Source organism: Triticum dicoccoides, chromosome 4A, assembly GCF_002162155.2.
Source record: "Triticum dicoccoides isolate Atlit2015 ecotype Zavitan chromosome 4A, WEW_v2.0, whole genome shotgun sequence".
Classification (NCBI taxonomy): Eukaryota; Viridiplantae; Streptophyta; class Magnoliopsida; order Poales; family Poaceae; genus Triticum; species Triticum dicoccoides.
In genome coordinates this window covers 449942133-449951136 of record NC_041386.1, presented here as the reverse complement: position 1 = coordinate 449951136, position 9004 = coordinate 449942133, and the positions used below count along the sequence as shown (strand labels likewise).

General features: G+C 43.8%; 1 long non-coding RNA gene across 4 annotated transcripts; it reads right to left on the bottom strand.

The window, feature by feature from the left end:
* Positions 1 to 4699: 4699 nt before the first annotated feature.
* Positions 4700 to 7703, bottom strand: LOC119288957. 4 transcript variants are annotated; one of them, XR_005141373.1, is made up of 5 exons: positions 6787 to 7703; positions 5798 to 5910; positions 5386 to 5486; positions 5170 to 5292; positions 4700 to 5055 (listed from the first exon to the last, which is right to left on the bottom strand). It is a non-coding gene; the product is annotated as an uncharacterized LOC119288957 (long non-coding RNA). The 4 variants fall into 4 exon arrangements; XR_005141372.1 differs by having other exon boundaries at positions 5170 to 5310; positions 5386 to 5910; XR_005141371.1 differs by having other exon boundaries at positions 5386 to 5910.
* Between the last annotated feature and the right edge of the window lie 1301 nt (positions 7704 to 9004).

Genomic DNA, 9004 nt, shown 5'->3' with positions numbered 1-9004 from the left:
AGCGGTGTCTGAATCCGCCTTAGAACAGATATCTTCCCCTGGATTACAATCTGGAGAGGGGTGGGGAGGGTTTGCCATTGAACCCACCATGGAGCGATGTCTGCATGACATTGTATTGCCGCGCAAAACTCTTCTCTTTTTCTCTACATGTTCAGCATGACTGTGTACAATATCTGACATGCATACGAAAAAAATATGGTGAGATTATGTAAGGAAAGCATGCAGAAATTTAGAGTGATGGTAACAACCAGTGGATGGATCCAAAAATAATGATAGTAGGATGATGATTGCTTTAATTTAATAAAAAGACAGATAATGATTGCTTTACTATTTGTTTCCCACCCAAGATGAACAACATAAGCATACCCTAGGTGAACCAGATATTAGACAGAGATACTATTCATTGCTTCCTCGATATGTGCCTCACAACTAATTTAGAACTCAAGTTTGAACATTAATTTGGACCTGGCTTGGAGTCCAAGAGGTGAACAGGACGATAAAGTAGCAGGTAATTTTAAGCAATGCATAACATAAGCAGAAACAAAAGAGTGCGACCTCTCTTCTGGACCCGTGTATTCCTTAGGTTCATCTGCTGATTCGATGATGGTGATGCCATTGCAGTGGGTGCTGGTGACAGGGAAGGAGATCTGAGGCGGCGAAACACGGTCAGGAGTCGTGATGTCTGGTTTGGTGGATGTTTCTGTCGATGGAGCAGCTCTGTTGAGGTGGACGACGTCGCGGCAGGAGCAGGAAAAACCACACAAAGTTCCCTTCGACACATACCTGTAACTGAAGTAATTCTGTAAGGGCTCATTTGGCTTGCATGATTCTAAAAATGCAGGGATAGGAAAAACACCGGAATAGAATAGGAATGCACATGGTAAACAAAACATTTGTAAACATAGGATTTCTGTCAACTTGAGTGTTTGGTTTACAGGAATTGGAAGAGCAGAGGAATGGAAAGAAACATGGCCAAAATAAAGTGAAACCATATGAAAGCATGTATAGTTAGAATGTTATTCTGCCACTAATGCACTTGGTCTTGTTTTCATGCATAGGATTTTGAAAAGTAGGTCCAGGTGGATGTTTTGCTTCATTCCTTTCAACAAAATGCATGAATAATTAAATAGTAGAGTGCCATTGGAAAGTTCCCTATTGCTATGTTTTTCCGTTGAACCAAAGTAGCCCTAATGGATCGACATGAATGTATAGTAATAAGTGATGCAACAAGTGTACAACCTCTTTGCCGTAGCCGTGTCGACCTAAGCATCATTGGGTTGGTCACTGAAGCAGTTGAGGCAGAGGTGGCTGTCGGAGGTGTGGAGGAAGATCTGAGGAATCTGTTGATGGTGTCTAGGGCACTGCTCTGTTGTGATGGATCGTTCTATCGTTGGAGCAGCCCCGGTGAGCCCTAAGACGTCAAGGCTGAAGCAGGACAAGACAAACATCGTCAATCTCAAGTGGGATTCTAATAGCATCTCCAGTAGATGATGTAAAATAGATGTAAAATTTACATCACCAGAAACCACCTGACTACAACAGATGATGTAAAAACTGTTGACTCTAAACTTAACTATCGAAACTGAAATTTACTGTGGAATCTGAATATTACTGTCGAAACTGAACACAATGGTAGCAGAGAGGCACTTGACATGTAGTTTAGGGAGGGCATGCAGTTCATCTTCAACCTACACCCCTAAGCCACCAGCCACCACCGGCCGAACCGCCGGCCCCAGCGCCGCCTGCCGCCCCGAAACAACTCGCCACCGCCGGTCTGCCGCCGCCCCGGCCAGCCCTATAGGCCCCCCGCCCCACCCTGAACCCTAAGATAGATAGTGGGGTACCTCTCCGGCAAGCCCCCGTCCCCGCTGCGGGTGCTTCTTCCTTAACTCCAGCGAGCCCCCCACCCCCTGAAAATCGACTGACCCAAAAGTCAATTCAGTCGACTGAAGTGTAGCTAAACGGAGCAGAGCAGCAGCACGAACGAGGGGGAGAACAGCAGCAGCAACGCGAGCGAGCGAGCAAGAGCCGGAGCAGCAGCAGCTGGGCGAGCGAGTGATCGAGCGAGAGCCGGAGCAGCAGTAGCGCGAGCGAGCGAGCGAGAGCCAGAGCAGCAGCAGCAGATCCGGCTGGTATGGACACCGCCGCCGAAGGGCCCTCACACTGGGGGAGAGCTGCTGTGGAGATGTCGCCCGCGGCGCCGGCTTCAAGGTAGCCACTCCATTGGGGTGCGGGATGGAGCATCGTCGGCGCCGGGAGGTCGAGCTAAGGAGAAGGTGCGATGCGATGAGTGTACAACCTCTTTGGTGGCGCCGAGTAGGCCTCGGCTTCGTCCGCGGAGTCGGTGAGGATGTTGCGGTTCCGGTGGAGCAGGTTAAGGCGGCGCTGTGGGGGATGGAGCAACCGCGATAGACAAGGCAATCGTCGGAGTAGCTCCTTGGAGGTGGAGGACGGGGCGGCTGAACCAGCGGGACAACGAGATGGACGACTGATCCTCATCCGGGGAGGTGGATGAGGGACATCGAGCTGTTGCGGTGGACGACGTCGTCAGGGAAGAGGCTCTGGCTGGGCAGCGGTGAGGTGGCGGACGGAGGAGGGTGGGGTTTCGCGGCTAGAGCGGAGAGGTTATGGCGGCCTGGGATTTTGAATGGCAAAAAGGAGGCGATGGGAGGGGGTGAACCATGACTTAGGGACGCGCTTGTCCAAAATGTAGGGTGTGTTACAAAAGTACCCCGCACCAATTTGAACTAGCGGCCCTTTCGGCTCAGGGTTAGAAGGGGGATTTCGCATGTCGGGATTTGGCAGCTGGAGGGAGTTTTCGTGCGCGTTGTAATTTCGGGATAGCAAGGCTCGGGTTGTGAAGGCGCCAGTTTTGGGAGCACGATATCTGAATTTTCGGGATATAACAAGGCGCGGGTTGAATTTTAGGGACAAGCCTAACGTGTAATATTGTACTTGTACGTACCAAATCAATTCACACTTCCCTCAACCAAAAAGAAAACGAAAAAAAATAAAACTATTCACACCACACAAAGAGATAGTCTTGCCCCGTTTTACTATAAAAATGCTATTTAAAGCTACTCATACCAACAATTTAGTGCAATTAACTGCTATTCGGTAGTATGAATCCATGTTATGTCCAATTAAGTTTTTTTGCTTGCTATATAATGCATGTAACCTACTCATACCAACATTTTAGTGCATTCCAAATGTCTATACTACCGCTGCAATTCAAACTGAATTTGAATTCGTTTCTCTATTTCAAAAACAATATACAATCATGATTGTTGCCAACTTCAACCATCATTCATGTATTACCTTAATAACACACCACATGATTACTATAGAGATAGATATGAACTATGTGTAATACAAGAACTCGAATTCTATTTTTTGAATACACTTGATGTTGATTCCAAATAATTTTACATTTGATGTACTAACTATATATTCATAATCTAAACCATGTTCCATATGTGTACACCGTGTTTATCACACATAGTATAGTGCCCCGCCCCCTACATTATGACAAGTATTTAGACCTGAGCTGCAAAAGCCACACATTAGCCCAAATTATGATCAATGTTCTATATGTTATACGTAGTACTAGCAAGATGCCCATGTGTTCCACAAAACATCAACATGATCAAGGGGAGGCCTAATTTGCAAATATGGAGAGCGGTGTGGGTATCTTTTTTCAAAATTGCCATAGTTTCCTTCCTATCCTTCAGATATAAATCAGACAGCCTATATTACAGGATGGCACCATCATCAACAACTCCGTTTTTTTATAAGAGTAGAGATAAAATACATTATATGTAGTATAACATGTTCATAACCACACCATGTGTATCATCGTTATATATATTCACACATGCGTCGGTTTAAAACACTATGATAAATTCTTCAAATATCTGAATTCGCTTTTTATAATGACTAGTAAGGTGCCCGTGTGTTGCCACGGGAACATAAATATAGTTCACATGACATATATACATATAAATAATCTATCAATCTCTCACCCAATCCTCAATTCCCAACCCACACGTGCCTCCCACAAAAAAAATATGCTCCTAAGCAAGGGTAATGGCCATTCTTCATCCACACACATACCAATAGACGCTCGGATTTGGACAGCCGACAGATTGGAGCGGCGCGGTTGGCAAAACTGTGGACTTTGCCCGCTTTGCAAACATGTTGGAGAGACGGGTGCACACCTCTTCTACAAATGCCGCTACACCATAAGGCTATGGAACTCGGTCATCCTTGAATTCGGTCTAGCGCACATCGACACCTCCTCTTGGCACTTGGATGGATCCGTTTTGGAATGGTGGGAAAAGCGAACCTACTTGCAAAACCCAAACCGACGAGCCTTGGCCTCGCTTACAATGCTTGTCTCTTGGACAATCTGGAATGAGCGTAATGCTTGGGTCTTCCGACGCAAGAGCGCGCCGCCTCTGGTCCTTCTCCGTGCTATCATCAACAACATCAAGCTTTGGGTTCTCGCGGGAGCTAAAAAACTGGGGTGTATTCTTGTGCGCGAGTAGTTGCCATGCCGGGCATGTGGGTCATTTGTAACACTCTAAAAATCTTCTCTCTTATTTAATGAATGAGGCAAATCTTTTGCCTCCGTTTGAAAAAATAGACTAATAGACTAACCAATTAAAGTCTTCACCTGAGGACAAAACATGCATGTACATGTCGTTGCATGCCAAATTGAAATATGGAGGTTGTGAAGCCAAATAACCAACTCTCGTTTGTAAGGAAAAGAAAATACTTATGACCACATGCTTGTATTTAGACATGCTAGGTCCAACACATGTCCTCCTTTTACATCAATGATCTTCTCTTCTTTACCATTACTGCCGTCCTCTTTTTCTCCCACGGCCATCTTCTCTATCTTACCATTACAACCACTTCCATTGGTTCAACTCGCCGTCACCGACAACATGCAACTCATTTCAATCATATATACAGTACAATGTTCAAGGAGCACTCCAGCTTTTAGATACATAATTGTTGATGTCTAAATTGGATCAAGCATACATAGTACCTCTGCACAAATTACACGAGAATGATTCTGTCAAAAGAAATGATGCAACCAACAGAATTCATATTTTGGATACAATAAACAAAGGATAAAATTAGCACCAGTGCGGTTCAGTTTACCCGATCATAGTTCTTCTCTCGCATATGTGGAAATAGTCCTACTACTTCAACATGGAAGCCAGGCACATCCTTCATGTAGTAAATTGTATGTTCACAAACCTTATGAACATTTAAAAATGTAGCCTGCATTTTCACAATCATCTAAACAATATTTTTCACCTGAACTGGATTAAAAAGTAAAAGGGTATATGAAAACAATCATACATTAAAACTTACTATGCGAACATCTTATATATGCTCAGATAGTGGTGTGATTTGATCATCCAAATTGCATCGAAAAGTTGATCTCAATATATCCGTGAATCCTCAATCATTGCCTGGTATAGAGGAAGAAATGCTCAAGGCACGTAGACAGGAAAACTAAATCAACATGCCCGTTCACGTGATTGATGCCGGTTCCATCGTTTTATGTACAGAAGTATGGCACTGACACCGCAATATACATAAGGTCAGCTGATACCGGTACATTGTTTACCAACTGTTCTTTGTAATGCTTGAGTCATCCTCGTTCACCTCCAATCTGAATGTTTTCCCAACACAAAAATTTACACATACGTGCAACTTCAACAATGTTTGTGTTCGCTTGTCTAGAACAGTTACCATTCTAGTCGTACAATTGCAGTTATACCTTTTGCGTACATGGTCCTTGCACTTAGGATTTGAAATTGTTCCTTTTGCATATGGTTGGAGCTGCCCATTCACCATCTTCCTCAACATCCTAGTCCTCGTGATTGGTTACATCTAAATGGCAATTAACATTTATGTAACAACTTGTATAACTCTACTAAAAATCATATGCATGCAAATTTTCAACAGCTAAGTTATCCCACATGGTATTTTGCAAAATGATTTTTTAATGGGTCCAAATTGAATGCAAAGTAACCATTGATCCACAGAGAAATCAAAAGGGTAACAAACCATTCCATTTTCTTATTTTGTATGCTAATCATGTAGGTCAGGCATCGTCACTAATTGTAGCCTCAAAGTGACACAGGTTTATTTAACTTTGCAAACAAAGATAGTAAGATGGAGACATTGAGAGGAAGCGAACTATCAAATTTCAATCTTCATTATGCAACTAATAACAAACAAAGCTTAACAATATTTTCTATTTTCTTCTCTCATGTTTGTCCATGTTTTTTATGCAACTACTCAAGGGAATGGCCATGTCTTTTTTGGCAGAAAAAGGCCGGAGCTCTGCCATTTAATTAAGCAATAAAAAAATTATGTACATCAGACTCCAGGATAACATTCAGGGATAATCCATATGAATTGCTTATTGCCTTCTTCCTACTTCCTTGTTCTGCTGTCTAGTTGATACAGTCATTTACAGGGAGGTCTCCAGGTGAACATGTTGGTCATTTAGCTTGGCAAGAGATTAACTTTAGGGCCTATTATTATGTAGGCAAGCAGAGCAATTGAGGACAAGTAGTTTCTTTGGCTTGTTGGGTTATAGGCCTTGTTCCTTTAAATTCAGAGACGCACTATAAATTTTAACCAATCTCAGCTTCATGAATAGGCAGTTCTCCTGCCCTTTTCTTAAGATTATCTGGCTGTTGCATATGTATGATCAAAGACAGAGAAGCACTATAGATATAACAGAAATAATGCACTCACACTGTTGTCAGGTTCCTTGTACTTCAAGTAATGATGACGCGGCAGGGGGTAACAATCTCGTACCATGTTAGGGAGTCACCGACGGGCTTGGAGGAGGACCAGAGCACGTTTTTCCTACTCTGCTTTGCGCATCTCCGCCTCCTCGTTCGCTGCTGCAACATTTTTCCGTGCCCATTGCAGGGGGTCGTCCTCCCTGGCTGGGTATAAACCACCTTAACCGTCGTGGTGCCGCCCCTTCCAGTCATTCATCCACTTGTGCAGGACCGCCATGACCGTTTTTCCTCATAAGCACATAATTCAACAATATATGGGATATAAGAAGTAAGCACCATTGCTCATGTTACAGAAATATCTCTTAAAAACATCACTTTCTCTATAGACAATGTAAAGAAAAACTGATAACAATTATTTTCAGCAGACCAAGAAAGAACAAGGGTTTGCCGAGAAATACTAATGAAACTAACAATTACCATTGTACGTTCTAGCATATTAGAAATTTCATTTCATTTACCATGTAGTACAAAACCTAAGTTATTGTCTGGAAGCATATACGTCAAATAAATATAGTGGAAAGGACCACAATGACATACCTGCAGAAGAGCCACAACTTGAGCAGCAAATTGCAAAATAACTTAGTTTGCTTGAGGAAATATCACATGGTAAAATCTCCATGGTTCCCTAGATGCATAAACGTCATCACCCTGCAGGCAAACATGACTTACCAAAGCGGATCAGTCTACAACATCCAAACTTACCAATAAAAGATCTACATATGATGGGCACAAAAACTCCACGGGCATGAATAAATCCAGAAAATGTGAAAAGATCTATGTTGTTTCTGCAAGCATGACAAACACTTTAGAAATTTGACCTTTAGTCATGTCGCTGCATATTTGGAACACCATAATGTTATTCCTACTGAAACTTGTGTCAGCCATTTGAATAATTACAACTAAAATGATATGTGACATGTTATATCTGGTTGAACCTTGTGTCAGCCATTTAAATGTAATACTGTAACAAATTCCTACTGAACCTTGTGTCAACCATTTAATTGTAATACTCTAAAGAATTCTATATGTGGCTAAATTGACTACCTAATGTCCATGCTTATATAGCACAAAAAGTGAAGATTAATGTCCATGCTTATAGAGCCCACCTTTCCCCAAACAAGGATGTACACGATTATTTTGTTTCTGGAAATACTGTTGACAGTGTACACACACAACCTCAAATTCTCAACTGGGAAAAAACAATGCTAATCATCACCGAACTATTGTGCTTCTTTTGCATCACATCTCCGTGAAGAAGCTGCCACCGTGGTGGATGGGAAACTCCCATGGTGTGCTACATCTGCATCTGCAGCAGAGGATATGAAGAGAAGGTGAGGTGTAGAGGTGGGATATCCCGGCCAAGATAGAGGGAGGGACGAACCTAGGGCCGCCGGAGACACACCGGCGAACCCTTGCCAGAAACCCTAGCCACGGGGGTGGGGTTGCAAGCGGGTGGTAGAGGCCGGGAGCGGAGAATTTGGACGGAGGGGTGGGAGGCGCGGACCATTGGGACTTCGGGGGCGTGCTGCGCGGCACCGGAGCTCGCCGGAAGCAACCGGCATGGGTGGTGGCGGCGGCGAGGACTTCATGGGCGAGAGGGAGAGGAGGCGAGCTTGTGCGTGTGGTTGTGTCTGTTTTTTCATTGCAAATCTGATTGGATGGCGGGTGGAATACGACAAACTACAGGGACTCTTTTGCAAGAATGAAACGTTTTCTCTGGTAGTTAGTTAAAAAGGGATTGCGGGTTGAATTCTAAGAAACAGAGGGACTTTTATGCAAAAATGCCCATGACGTACGACCGGAAGCGATCGCTGGTTTATTAGTAGGTAGAGAAGTGTGATCCTCTATTCGTATTTTACACCCACACAATCCTCTTATTTTTGTAGCTAGCTAGCGCTAGCTTTCTCTCATGCATGCCGACGCCCGCATCCCTCTAACCCTCCCTCAGCATTCTCTAGCTCCATCGCGCAAATTCGTCTTTTCAGTTTAGGTCGTTCACCCACCGTGTGTGTAGGCCCCCCAGCTCCTTCTTTACGACACACATCGATCGATATGCCTCTCTAGCCAGGTGTGCCTAGCACAAAACACAATCTTGCCCTCTTCTCTTATCACCGTCCATGCCTCACTCCCACCACTCTTTTCATCGATCTCGTACTCGCACACTT